The sequence below is a fragment of the Sinohyriopsis cumingii genome, chromosome 7 (assembly GCF_028554795.1).
Source record: "Sinohyriopsis cumingii isolate HCF-2022 chromosome 7, ASM2855479v2, whole genome shotgun sequence".
Taxonomy (NCBI): Eukaryota; Metazoa; Mollusca; class Bivalvia; order Unionida; family Unionidae; genus Sinohyriopsis; species Sinohyriopsis cumingii.
The window spans coordinates 102,271,347-102,287,751 of NC_142967.1; the positions used below are offsets into that span (position 1 = coordinate 102,271,347).

Genomic DNA, 16,405 nt, shown 5'->3' on the forward strand with positions numbered 1-16,405 from the left:
TACCGGAAACATACTACATGTAAGTGAACAGGGAAACTCGACATGGAAAACATTGGCTACGTGGTAATGTATTTAAATATATCGGTATTTTCATCCTGCAATAAAAGGCGGATAATTTACAGACACACCGGAAATTTCCAGATGTAGTTATTTTATGGTATAAAAGCAAGCTACAATCTATACTAAAACAAGATTCATTCGCTAAGCAAATAACTCCGAAAACCTTAACCTAAAATTAAAATAGTTTTCATAAGTATATTTTCAACAATGAAACTAAGTCTGGGTAAGTAGATATAAATAAATCTCTGTCTCTATCTCTGTCACACACGCACACACACACACACACAAACAGGCACAAACACACACACACAAATCTCGGACATACAAAAAAACATACACCCCATCAAAACTTAAATATATTTCCATTTTTCTTTCTTAAATCCGAGGAATTATTCTAATAATTTTTGGCATTTTTGGTTGCTAAACATATCTTTCTTACTGACTAAAGTTGTTGAGATCTGGTACATGTATATTTTCAGTGTAGCGGTGTATTGTCAAGGTAAACTTTGAAAAGTCATTAAAGTAACAGTATCATCAGTAAAAACACATCTACTACAAATGCCTCTGAGGAAAATAATGATCCGCATTGATGTTTCTTTTCTTGCTTATTTCTCTCATTGTATCTGAGAAATATACTCCTCCTACAACAGAGGGATGATTCCGCTCCGTCTGAAACTTTTACTCCATTTATTGAGATGTCTGAGTCGGAAAGTCGAAAATAATATAATATTATAAAAGCTCCATTATGTGAAAATATGCCTACATTTATACGATAAAATGGATGAAATAGCGCCAGATAGTGCAGTGAAAAGAAATTACCTTTAAAGTCAACAATGTTACCAATATCACTTGACAATTTAATTGACATACCTTTGAAAATTTCAATCATTTTCCTCTCAATAACTATTACGAACAAATTCTTTTTCTTTTTTAAAGAAGCATCCCAAAAATAAACAAATATTGTAATGATTATATTTGTATTTCAACTGAGGGTGTTTCCACTAAAATAAATCTTGACGTCAACAACTACAAGTAATTCTAACTAGCTCTACACATTTACCCGTTAGCATTGCGTATTTAATAAAAGTAACTGAACCCATATCTCAGTCAGTAAAATAAATCAGTGTTTAACACCCACCCGTTTTATCTGTATTACATTTATAATAAAATGTCACAATCTTACCTCATTTCTTTATCTCCAGGTCCTGAATTTAGCTTGATTCTCAGCTGTCTTTTGGTTACCCTAGAGCTGTTTTTGGCCTTTGGTGCCCCAGTTGGCGATATTAACAACTCCATCAAGACACCATGCGGGGGTCCCGTAACGATTACGATAGAAAACAAGAAAACAAGCATCGAGACGATATCGCAGCTACTTACACTCGTCAACGAAGCCAAATCTTTCGCAGGAACTTCAAAATTGGAGGTCAGCATACATGGCATTAATTGCTTCATATAAAGATGTGATGCTAGCACATTACGAACTGTATATTTTACTAGATTCGGTAAAGGACTGTTTCTCTCTCTCTCTCTCTCTCTCTCTCTCTCTCTCTCTCTCTCATAATTTATTAATTTCGCATGCAAGGACCCAAGATAGCTTCATAATTACCAAAGATGTCTAATTGTAATTGTCTATAGTTGCAAAATTACAAGATTTCACAATAAGGAGTGCCTACTTATCCACAATTTTCGAATCCTTTTAAATTCGTCAATGTTTATCAGCATTACCCATAAGTGTCATGGGCAATGCAATATATTTTATCGAATATTCCCTTCACCAAAAAGACTCGTCCAATAAATAAATATATTAAAAATCGAAAAAGAACATCCGAATCATATTACAGCAGTTTAACTATTAAGGAAGGAGCTATCAAAACATAATTTGAGATAAAAGAAAGGTTCACAAGGTTATTTCCAATGCTTTAATTTTTCTTTCCTTGCACATTTGCAGATGATTCAGGCTATAGGCAGCTCAGATATGATCATGTTTTTGGACAGCCTGAAGTTTTTTAATACTATCAATGCTGAAGAAATTAAAGTCGGCCTTGACATTAAGAAAAGTGTGAGTACCCATTTCAATGACAGATATAATTTAATGTATCTTTACATGTTTAGTTATATATGACAGTAATCTGCAGATTGACATAAGATACATATTGTCACGTGATTATTATTTGATTCAGCTATATGAGAACTGCAACAGATCTAGTCAGCTGATCTTCTGTTACGACTGAAGTACACCTCAATAAAATTATAAATAGATAATGACATTGAAACATGAGAGTGAATGAAAACTTTCATATATATATATATATATATAGAGAGAGAGAGAGAGAGAGAGAGAGAGATAGATCGCATACAGTAAAAACAGCATGGTATTCAAGTGTTGCTATAAAGAAAATTGATATACCAATACTATTGGTAAATCAAATTGTGATCCAACCATGCTCAATAATACGAAATTATAAATATTCTTTCAACCGCAGGCCTATAGATTAATGATGAATCTCAAGTCATTCATTAATTATAAATGACATATGAAAATAACGATAAAAAGTAATAATAGTTCTTGTTTTCTAAATGATATTAAAGTGGTACACAATTTCATCGGAATCCTTTCTTTTTTCCATTCCCATCTCGTGCGAAAATGATAAAATAAACACAAATCTGGAGTGAGAGAGAAAAACATATTGCGCTGTACGAAAATATTAAAACAGAACTTGTACCAAGTAACCTACAGTAATCTGTTTCGCCGTAACAATATGTTTACGCTTTCCTTGGGATCTATCTACAGTGTTCATAATACTAATTATGCATAGTAGCAATAACCAGTCACAATAGGCCTATATGTTAAATTTGTCGGTTACGAGGAACACATACTGTATTCTGTTTTCATCCTTTGTTGTTGTTGCTTAAATCTATGATTATGTTCTATAAATCGATTATTAATTATTAAATAAAAAAATGTCCTGATGGTCGCTCCCGCCCCACCAGAGAGAGAGAGAGAATTTGATAGTCTTAGATGAACTGTCAATATATTATAATATTTTAATGCATCACAGTACAGCTTCAGTGTTCAACAAGTTAACCGTGTTAGCAGTGCACTAATTTCTTCATAACATTTTTCATATTTAAGTCATGAGTGTGTCTTATATTGATTGAAGAAATGTGAATAAAAATAGAAACTGAGAAAGAAAATAACCAACGCATGAATTTGCATACGTTATTTGAACAAGTAGAAAAATCGTGAAACTATGTTTTGTAGCGGACATACTCGCAGGGATGTGAGGAGTTCATTAACTCGGTCAATACACAGTTACCAGGAGCATACCGAAACTCAATTCAAAGTGCAAATATGTGTATCGGTATGTGATATAAATAAAATAGATATATAGTATGCACGCAGTATCAGTGATATTCCACTCGTTGTATAAATATTTTATTAAAAGGAAACTCGCGCAAGCCTAGTTTCCATTTAATGAAATTTGTAAGAATGTATACATCTCGTCTTATATATTTGATACAGCGGATATCCTCTATATATATTTTAGTGTAGACTTATATATATATAAACCCACACTAAAATAAAAATCCATTTACTAATTACCTACTAGTGTCACATTTGGCTTGGATAGAACATACCTGCTTATATTATTATAACTTTGCATACTGGAGTATGAATCCAAATAATAAGAACTATTGTTTCAAAAGATAAACGAAGTTAGCGATTCATATAGGACAAAACTATTCCTTGGAGGCAAACGTTTATTCAGCAATCTTTTCCTTCCTTTCAGCTTGGAAATCTTTTCAAAAGCAACTTCAGAAATTTCTCAGAACTTGCCATCTACACTAATGTGGCCGCTACTGATGCAGCCGCCAATCATGTTGTCAACATCAAGGCCGTTTTGAATAAGTTGTGGACCATTTTATGTGAGCTTCAAATCGGAACGTTGAGCCAGGGAGAATCTATTACTCAATACATGAATACTTCCATAATTAGCGACCAAGTTTTGCTAGTTACCTCAACAGAGGAAATTGTATTCCGCAACTACATAATTATGCGGGATGTTGAGAAAAACCTAGGACAATTCGGTCTTCTGTACAAGTATATTAAAGATAGATTATAATTTATTTTCTACTGGCAATTTCATCAAAGAGCATGAATATGCTGCAACTTAGTATATCAGATGATAGCTCATTTATTCATGGATTAAATTTTTTTAAATCACGTATTAAATTATTTGCATATGTTAGCGTTTTGACTCAAACAAATATGTGAATCAAGGTGATCGTTGACAAATGCCTTTACAATGCAAGAACACTTTCTGAATGGCACGATGATCAAATAGGTAAACATCATTGTAAAATAGACCATAGTGCACACAATGAAATATTGCCAACTAATGTACTTTTATATATAGCGCTTTTTTATTTATTTCAATTCTTATGAATGTTTTCTTCTTTTTACTTTCACCGCGGTCTTCTTCATTATATTATTTAAATAGTATATGAAAAAATTATGTATTGTACGTGTATGTAATTTCTACTGCAGTGGCCATTCAGTGTTCATTCAATTTTTCACGAAAAATTTAATGTCGTATTTGTTACGTTGCCTTAAGTCAGTGAATTTTTTTTTATTACAGCAGTATTATGCATATGCATGTGAATGTTCTAAGAGAAAGGTTGTAGTATTTTTCTTGTAATTATGATGTTTTTTATTATTCATTGATATCTGAACATTGTCAGTGCATTATAGTTTTAAGTTGGACTGATGAATGATGGATTGTTTTGCATCGAATTTCTGAATAGCATTAAATTATTTTCAAAATGTCATCCATATATGTAGCAGAATGGAAGATTATTACACATCATATTGCATTCTATAATTTATTTATCATACATGTGCAATAAATATCTAAAAGAATGTCATACATCTGAAACACTGTGAAAAGCACGTCTGTGATATTCCTTTTTGTTGAATAAATTTCGTTTTTGCGATTAATATTTAAATCTGTCATTTATTATTATTATTATTATTATCATTATTATTATTATTATTATTATTATTATTATTATTATTATTATTGTTATTGCGAAGCGGGCTAAGACATAGATGAATCTCACACCGACTTAGTGACCAATACATATATATATATATATATATATATATATATATATATATATATATATATATATATACAGGAATGTATGGAAGATGTATGAATTGTCTGGTAAATTGTGATGCAGTGATTCCACGCACGATCGACTATATAAACTGTGGAGGAGGAAACCAGGAACACCGCAACAGACCCGCCGATCGACGGGAAGCTACTGCCAAGCTTTTTTATATATCCACATAGGCGGATTGCGGTTAGATGGCAGTTGTCGGTAAAGGTGACCACTTTAAACCATGAGTCAATCAAAGACCAAACAGCGAAATCACTATTTTCTTCGAAATATCTTCCTGATTTTATTTGCCATTTCGGTGGTGGGCGGGGGAGGATAATAGTCTGAGGTCAGTCAATGAAGATATCCATCTTATGTTAAAGATCACTTTATCTCATCACCGCTATGAAAGTTTGATTTTTCTCATCAGCTAATCAAAGATCTTGTTCCAATTTTCGGAAAGTCTCGTTCTGGCGTTACAACAGAAAATTATAAATTGCAATAAACTAGCTTTGTGATGTAATCAAGGAGCCAGTCTGGTGAAAAGAGACTAAGATATATTAAACCGCATCTTTATGCATCTTTAGTCACCTTCTAGCCACTGATGCCTAAAAGAAGTTTTAATCATTGAGATCATTATCAATCAGTATCACAATCTGAGCATTTACAAGTATTAAGATTCAAAGCAAATTTATTAACAATTGGGTAAAAACACATCAAATCTTACATTTTTGACCAACTATTTGCAGGGACGATGTAATTGGCCTAACCTTCTGCTTCCTGATCATGATTCTGACATTTATGTCACACAAATGTAATAAGTGTCCTCTATTCAGTAATTAAAATATAAATATCGACACTAGATGATTATTGTATTTTCCAAATCGTAGGTACCATCCGGTATGAACCCTCAATCTCCTATCTAACCCTTCATCTACAAAGAAAGTAATGGTGGACCAAATGGTGTAACCGTATATGCACCGAGTCCAAAATACAGGTACGCATTGAAATTTCCTATCATGTTAATCACACATATTTACCATTAAGTCGGTCACAGTAAATTGAAAGTGTAGGTGGTGATAATGATCAATTTCATTCCACTGCATGCATCACAACCAGAAAGAATATCATATCATACTAACACAGATCGGACTGTAACGGTATCATGTACTATAGTGAAGTTTAGCACTGACAGTAGATCGCTACATAAGCATGGCAGCTAGTATTGTAAAAGCTAACGTGTTTATAAAATTGCTCAAGTGTCTAAATATACATGATATGCTGATCATGTGTAAGCATGTTGAAGTGTAGCTGACTTATATTGGCATGCACAAGATCACTATGTAAGCTAATTATTTGTTTGCTAAGGTATAAATATCCGTTTTAGAGAAAACGTACAAGACGTGTTCATTCATACGATGCTTTCGGATGTGAAATACATGCTTATGCCAATTTTTAAATTAAATGATTATGCTTCATCTCGAAAAGACTTTATTTGAAGAAACTGATATTTCACACATCCGTCAATATATGGTGACATTTTGCTGTGTTGGCAGATAATATAATTGTACATATAGTACCTATGCAAACATAGAGAGTTAAGTTGTTTGAAAAGCATTGTCTGCACAATACTGGCAATATGTTTTCCCATTTGTTAAAAGATGTGACCGATGTTGATAGTATCGTACAGAGTTTAACCGAAATGATAACAGTTCGATGTGCGGTTCGCTCCTATATGTTTGGTCCTCGACGATGGTAGATCCTAATTGCAAAGATTCAATCGAGAACTATTTATTAGTGTCTCCCTCAAACAGTTCATCAATCTGTGAATCCATAAGGTCACAATGGTTCACTTACAAAACTACCTTACAGCTTGGACTAAACCAGAAATACAGATATATTTTTCTAATGTGTGCAAGATATTATCTGTATTGTAAATACCTGGAATATTTACAGACTTATTTTACATTATGTGAATCAGTATCACTAGTATCTGGAAGTTAACTGGAACACTGAGATTAAATAGATTTCAATTCTGCCAGGTGATTTTGTTTTTTCTTTCTCTTCTTCGCTAAACCTGAGCTTCATCTTTATATAGTATGAACTTTAGAGGAAACTTAATACCTACGTAATAAAATTTAATATATTTTCAATTCAGAGCCGACCAGTATTCATAATCAAAATTATCTCCATTTCCATGCAAATATAACGTTATTTGATACTGACAATATCGACTCTTGGGAGTCGCCACTTGTGCTTGTTAAGAGTATAAATTGAGTTCAAATAAATCGATTAGAATAGTGTATAAAGTGCTGACTTCTGATTTTGCCTATAGTGTAAACGCAATATGCCAACACTCAGGTAAGAGATACAAAGAAGAGAACAAACGCAATATCAGTTTATAATGCGCTCATTTCAAAATTAATGGTATATGTTTGCAATGACATTTATAGCAGTGCTTTAAATTAAAAGTACAGCCTAGCAAGTGAGCTTGGTCATGACAGGAAACAGTGTCTTTGATGGTAATCAGAATCCTCACATATTCAAGTTAGATCAAAAAATACAAAATGTATCATGTTATATTATATTTCATTTAACTGTGTGAATCCCTAATAAACTTATATGCACCTTTGATGGTTGCATAATGAATTCATAGCACTGAACGACGGGATTTGGGGCTTTCGGATTATATTGTTAATCGTCGTGGATATATCTGAAATACCTAGCAGTGATGTTCATGCTACAAATCCGAATAATATTTTTTGAAAATATTTATATTTTTGAGACAGTAATAACGACAAAATGATACTCATATTTGTATTTATTTCCGAGCCCAAATATAGAACAGGTTAAATAATAACACTAAAAATATAACTAAATTCAGTTTTCCACCGGCCCTCAACTACTGAACAAAGGTGAGCAGGATATTACTACGTTCTCTATTCACTGATTTTGCATGTACATGCGATATTAATTTGACGTGTTTCCAAACGCCTGCCTGCTAAGATAAATGTAAGTATTATTTGACTCCATTTACAATTCACAACGTTTACGACGTGTATGAAAGGGCACGACCAATTTGACTCCAAATATATAGTGCTAATAGCTGTATGGTTAAAACTGTCATTGGCAAAATACATTCTAAAAATAAATTAAACATTCAGTAGTAAATGAAAAACGCTAAAAGGGAAAAATGTTAAATTCTTTATAAGGTTTTAAAACTAAAGATTACCGTAAAACATGTTTAATCCTTAAAAGATATTCTTTGCAACACAGATGCGTACGGTATTAAGGTAGATTCAATACTATTTGTAAAGCAATCGTTTTGTTCACATGAGTTTGTTAACAATACTTAACACTAATAGTTTTTCACTTTACTCTTCATTCCATAATCAGAAAACCCGTCTGTACACCAATATATGTAGAACTTTTATACATCAATATCTGAAACTCTGATTCCACAATGAATTCACAAGTTAGATCGTGATAAGTCATATCCTAATGTCGCAATCACTACAATTTATCATATCTAAAATTGATTAGTATTAGCACGATTTTCTGATCTCAACTCTATTCGCCCATGTAAACGAGCATGCAAACGAGCAACACCCTCAATCGTGTCTTATATTTATTCATTACAAAACGGCTGTTAATGAAAATCACGTGCTCATTTTAAATCAATTCTCTCAATGAACCAATTGAAAATAATTGTATGCAAACATTTTCACGGTCATATGATTACTTCTTGGGTCAAAGGTAGATCATTTTAATACTTTTGGTTGGCTTGATATCTGTAGAAAAAAAAGCAGCTGCTATTAAATTAAGCTAGAGAGCATCGACCTTCCTCTCCAATACTTTATACACGATTTCTAACAACAACGTCATGAAAATTATGCTAACATTTTGACTCAACCAATGATGTGCAATACCGTTAAATCATACTATAATAAACTTCCTATTTTAGCCAGGCCGTTTCCGTTAATTTGAACGCAGCCACTCAAGACGTACCGGAAAAATGCTACATGTAAGTGAACAGGGCAACTCGACAAGGAAAACATTGGCTACGTGGTAATGTATTTAAATATATCGGTATTTTCATCATGCAATAAAAGGCGGATAATTTACTGATACATCGGGAAATTCCAGATGTAGGCATTTGATGGTATAAAAGCATGCTACAATCTATACTAACACAAGATTCATTCGCAAAGCAAATAATTCCGAATAACTTCTTCTAAAATTAAAATAGTTTTCATCAATTCGTATCTTTTCAACAATGAAACTCAGTCTGGGTAAGTATATATATATATATATATATATATATATATATATATATATATATATATATATATATATATATATATATATATATATATCACACAAACACACACACACAAACGGGAACAAACAGACACACACACACTTATCTCGGACATACAAAAAGACATCGCATAGAAACTTAAGTATATTTCCATTTTTCTTTCTCAAATCCGGAATTATTCTCATCATTTTTAGCATTTTTGATTGCTAAACTTATCTTTCTTACTGACTAAAGTTGTTGAGATCTGGTAAATGTATATCTTCAGTGTAGCGGTGTATTGTCAAGGTAAACTTTGAAAAGTCATTAAAGTAACAGTATCATCAGTAGACACTCATCTACTACAAACGCCTCTGACGAAAATGATGATCAGCATTGACATTTCCTCTCTTGCTTATTTGTATCATTGTATCTGTGGAATATACTCCTCCTACAACAGAGGGATCATTCGGCCCCATTTGAAACTTTTCCTCCATTTATTGAGATGTTTGAGTCTGAACATCGAAAATAATATAATATTATAAAAGTTCCATTATGTGAAAATATGCCTACATTTATACGATAAAATGGATGAAATGGTGCCAGATAGTGCAGTAAAAAGAAACTACTTTTAAAGTCAATAATGTTACTGATATCACTTGACACTTTAATTGACATATCTTTGAAAATTTTAATCATTTTTCTCTCAATATCTATTACCCACAAATTCCGTTTTTTCATTAAAGAAGCATCCCAAAAAGAAAGAAATATTGTAGTGATTACCTTTGTATTTCAACTGACAGTGTTTCCACTAAAATAAATCTTGACGTTAAGAATCACAAGTGATTCTACCTAGCTCTACACATTTACCCGTTATCATTGCGTATATAATATAAGTAACTGAACCCTTATTTCAGTCAGTAAAATAAATTAGTGTTTAACACCAACACGTTTTACCTGTATTACATGCATAATTAAATATAACAATCTTGCCTCATTTACTTATATCCAGGTCCTGTACACAGCTTGATTTTCAGCTGTCTTTTGGTTACCCTAGAGCCGTTTCGGGCCTTTTGGTGCCCCAGTTGGCGATATTAACAAATCCATCAAGACACCATGCGGGGTCCCTGTAACGATTACTATAGAAAACAAGGAAACCAGCAACCACGCGATATCGCAACTACTAATACTCATCAATGAAGCCAAATCTCTTGCAAGAACTTCAAAATTGGAGGTCAGTATACACAGCATTCATTGTTTCATATCAAGATTGGAGGCTAGCTCATTGCGAACTGTATAGTTTATTGGCTTCAGTAAAGTACTTATTCTCTCTCTCTCTCTCTCTCTCTCTGATAATTTATTAATTTCGCATGCAGGTACCCAACATAACTTTATACTTTATAATTACCAGAGATGTCTAAATGTATTTGTCTATAGTTAAAAAAATTAAAATATTTTCGAATAAGGCGGGCTCACTTTTCCACTACTTTCGATCCATTTTAAATTCGTCAATGTTCATCAGCATTACCCATAACTGTCATGAGAAATACAATACATTTATCCACTATTCCCCACCCCTAAAGAAAAACATGTCCAATAAATACATATACTAGAAATCGAGAAAGAACAACCAAATCATAGTACAGCAGTTTAACTATTAACCAAGGAGCTATCAAATATTTCTTGAGAATAAAGAAAGGTTCAGAAGGTTTTTCTAATACTTTAATTTTTCTTTCCTTGCACATTTGCAGATGACTCCGGCTATAGGCAGCTCAGATATGATCCTGGATTTGGACAGCAAGAAGTTTATTAATACTACCAATGCTGAAGAAATTAAAGTCGACCTTGACATTAAGAAAAGTATAAGTATACATTTCAATGACAGCGTTAAATTCAATGTATTTTTACATTTTTAGTTATGTATAACAGAGATCTGCAGATTGACATAAGATATATATTATCACGTGATTATTAATTGACTCAGCTATCTGAGATCTGCACGAGGTTCAATGAGCTGATCTTCCGTTATGATTGAAGTACACCTCAGTGAAATTATAAATAGAGAATGACATTGAAACATGAGAGTGAATGAATAAAAATTTATATATATATATATATATATATATATATATATATGTATATGTATATACGTATATATATATATATATATATATATATATATATATATATATATATATATATATATATATATATATATATATATATATATATATATATATATATATATATATATCCCATACAGTAAAAGCAGTATGGCATTCAAAGTGTTGATATAAAGCAAATTGATATACCAATACTATTGGTAAATCAAATTTGTGATCCGCCCATATATAGTTATTCTTTCAACCGCAGGCCTATAGATTAATGATGAATTTCTAGTCATTCATTCATCATAAATGACATGAAAATAACAATAAAAAGTAATAATAGTTCCTGTTTTCTAAATGATATTAAAGTGGTACATAATTTCATCGAAATTCTTTCTTTTTGTCTTTCCCATCTCCCATACATATATATATATATATATATATATATATATATATATATATATATATATATATATAAGCCCACACTAAAATAAAAATCCATTTACTAATTGTCTACTAGTGTCACATTTGGCTTGGATAGAACATACCTGCTTATAGTATGAATCCTAATAAAAGAACTATTGTTTTAAAAGATAAACGAAGTTAACGATTGATGTAGGACAAAACTATTCCTTGGGGGCAAACGTAATAGTGTTGCTATTATTTTATTCAGTAATCTTTTCTGTTATTTTAGCTTGGAAATCTTTTCAAAAGCAACTTCAGAAATTTCTCAGAACTTGCCATCTACACTAATGTGGCCGCTACTGATGCAGCCGCGAATCATGTTGTCAACATCAAGGCCGTTTTGAATAAGTTGTGGACCATTTTATGTGAGCTTCAAATCGGAACGTTGAGCCAGGGAGAATCTATTACTCAATACATGAATACTTCCATAACTGGAGACCAAGGTTTGCTAGTTAACTCAACAGAGAACGTTGTATTCCGTAACTACGTAATTATGCTGGATGTTGAGAAAAACCTAGGACAATTCATTCTTCTGTATAAATATATTAAAGATAGATTATAATTTATCTGCTACTGGCAATTTCATGAAAGAGCATGGATATGCTGCAACTTAGTATATCACGTGATACCTCATTTATTCATGGACTGCTATTTTTCAAATCAAGTATTACATTATTTGCATTCTGAGATATTTGCACCAAGATGATCGTTGACAAACATCCTTACAATGCACGAACACTTTCTGAATGGCACGATGATCAAATAGGTAAACATCATTATAAAATTGACCATATAGCACACAATGAAATATTGCCACTTAATGTACTTTTATATATATCGCTTTTATTTTTTTATTTCATTTGTTATGACTGTTTTCTTCTTTTGTCTTTGACCGCGTTCTTCTTCATTATATTATTTAAATAGTATATGAAACAATTATGCATTTTACGTGTATGCAATTTCAACTGATGTGGCCATTCAGTGTTCATTCAATTTTTAATGTGGTATTTGTTACGTTGCCTTAAGTCGGTGAATTTTTTAAAATTGTATTACAGCATTATTTTGCATATGTATATGAATGTTCGAAGTGAAAGGTTGTATTATTTTTCTTGAAATTATGATGCTTTTGTATTGTTCATTGAGATCTGAACATTGTCAATGCATTATAGTTCTAGGTTGGACTAATGAAACTATGGATTGTTTTGCATCGAATTTCTATATAGCATTCAATTATTTTCAAAATGTCACCAATATATGTAGCAGAAGATTATTACACATCATATTGCATTCTATAATTTATTTATCATACATGTGCAATAAATATCTCAAAGAATGTCATACATCTGAAACACTGTGAAAAGCACGTCTGTGATATTCCTTTTTGTTGAATAAATTTCCTTTTTACGATTAATATTTAAATCTTTCAGATATTTTCATTATTATTATTATTGTTATTATTATTATTATTGATATTATTGTTATTGCGCAACGGGCTAAGACTTAGATGAATCTAACACAGACTTAGAGGCCAGTTGGTAAAGGTGTGCTTTTTTTCTTGCATCAAAACCGAAATTTGCATTGAGAGAAGGATATATATATATATATATATATATATATATATATATATATATATATATATATATATATATATATATATATATATATATATATATATATATATATATATATTTATTTATATATATATATATATATATATATATATATATGTGTGTGTGTGTGTGTGTGTGTGTGTGTGTGTGTGTGAAGAAACCGGGAAAACCGCAGCAGACCGCCGATCGACGGGAAGCTACTGCCAAGATTTTTCATATATCCACATAGGCGGACTGCGGTTCGATGGCAGTGGTCGGTAAAGGTGACCACTTTAAACCATTAGTCAATCAAAGTCCAAACAGCGAAATCACTATTTTCTTCGAAATATCTTCCTGATTTTATTTGCCATTTTGGTGCGTGGGGGAGGATGGTGGTCTGAGGTCAGTCAATGAAGATATCCATCGTATGTTAAAGATGACTTTATCTCATCACCGCTTTGACAGATTGATGCTTTTCTCATCAGCTAATCAAAGAGCTTTTCCCAATTTTCGGAAAGTGTCGTATTAGCGTTACAACAGAAAATTATATATTGCAATGATCTAGCATTGTGAAGTAATCAAGGGGCCAGTCTGGTGACATGAGACTAACATATATCAAACCGCACATGTATGCGTCTTTAGTCACTTTCACGCCGCTGATACCTTCAAGAAGTTTCAATCACTGACATCATGATCAATAGTGTCACAATCTGAGCATTTACAAGTATTAAGATTCAATGCATATTTATGAACACTTAGGTAAACACACATCAAATCTTACATTTTAGCAGCTGAAGACGCCAATTTAGTTAACCTTAGGTTGTTGTGACCAACTCTTTACACGGGCGATGTAATTGGCCCAACTTTATGTTCCTGATATTGATTCTATAATTCATGTCACACAAATATAATAAGTGTACTCCATTCAGCAATTAAAATATAAATATCGATACTAGAAGATCATTGTATTTTCCAAATCGTACTTTCCATCCGGTATGAACCCTCAATATCCTATCTAACCCTTCATCTACAAAGAAAGTAATGGTGGACCAAATGGTGTAACCGTATATGCACTGAGTCCAAATACAGGTAAGCATTCAAATTTCCTATCATTTTAATCATCACATATGTACCATTAATTGGGTCACAGTATATTGAAAGTGAAGGTGGTGATAATGATCAATTTCATTCCACTGTACGCATCACAACCAGAAAGAATATTATACCATACTAACACAGACTATAATGTTATCATATACTATAGTGAAGTTTAGCACTGACAGTAGATCGCATCATAAGCATGACAGCTAGTATTGTAAAAGCGAACGTGTTTATAAAAGTGCTCAAGTGTCTAAATATGCATGATATGCTGATCATGTGTAAGCATGTTGAAGTGTAATGACATATTGGCCTGCACAAGGTCAATATGTAAGCTAATTAGTGGTTCGCTAAGGTATAAATATCCGTGTTAGAGAAAACGTACAAGACGTGTTCATTCCTACGATGCGTTCGGATGTGAAATACATGTTTACGCCAATTTTTCAATTAAATGAGTATGTTTCATCTCGAAAAGACTTTATTTAAAGAAATTGATATTGAGCATATAATCTATCCGTCAATATATCATGATATTGTGCTGTGTTGACAAATAATATATGCGTATATATAGTATCTATGCAAGCATATAGCGCGTTCATAAAGCATTGTCTGCAATATACTGCCTATATGTTTTCCCATTTGTTAAAAGATGTGACTGATGGTGATGGTATCATACAGAGTTTGACCGAAAAGATACTATTTCGATGTGCATTTTGTTACTATATGTTTGTTCCTCGAAGATAGTTGATCCTAATAGCAACGATTCAATCGAGAACTATTTATCAATGTCTGCCTCAAACAATTTATCAATTTGTGAGTCCACAAAGTTACAATGTTTCACTTACACAGCAACTTTACAGTTGATCCTTTTTGGCAATTGCCATAACGTTCACATGTGTTATATCACGATAATATCCTTTCCCCATAGCTTGGAATAAAGCAGAAAGACAGATATGGTTTTTGTTATTACTTTCTAATGTGTGCAAGATAATACCTATATTGTAAATACCAGTAATATTTACAAACTTATTTTACATTATGTGAATCAGTATCACTAGTATCTGGAAGTTAACTGGAAGACTTAGATTAAATATATTTCAATTCTGGCTAGCGATTTTTGTTTCTTCTTTCCGTTCATCGCTAAGCATATGCTACATTTTTATACAATATAAATGTACAGGAAAATTAATACCTACGTAATGAAATTTAATTTATTTTCAAATCAGAGCCGACCAGTAATTAACATCAAATTTATCTACATTTGCATGTAAATATAATGTTATATTATACTCACTATATCGAAGTATTAAATTATTTGCATTCCGAAATCTGTGCAATAAGGTGATCGTTGATAAATGACTTGAAAATATGAGTACACGTTCTGAATGACACGATGATAAAATGGGTAGATATCAATATGAATCAGACAATGTACTACCCAATAAAATCCTGCAACTTAATGTGTTTTAATATATATCATTTTTTCCGAATGTTTTCTTCTTTTTCCTTTCATCGCATTCTTCTTCGTTCTTTTTTTAAATAGTATATAAAAAAATCTGTATTGTATATTTATGCAATTTCTAATATCCTGGCCGATCAGTCGTAAAATAATTTCTAAGTTTAAA

General features: G+C 31.9%; 2 long non-coding RNA genes across 3 annotated transcripts in view; both read left to right on the forward strand.

The window, feature by feature from the left end:
* LOC149795836 (uncharacterized) overlaps positions 1–16,405 on the forward strand; it is a 735,181-nt gene that overhangs the window by 40,826 nt on the left and 677,950 nt on the right. The window lies entirely within an intron of this gene.
* LOC149795837 (uncharacterized) lies at positions 9,428–11,400 on the forward strand. The gene is made up of 3 exons (XR_016422151.1): positions 9,428–9,515; positions 10,533–10,754; positions 11,272–11,400. It is a non-coding gene; the product is annotated as an uncharacterized LOC149795837 (long non-coding RNA).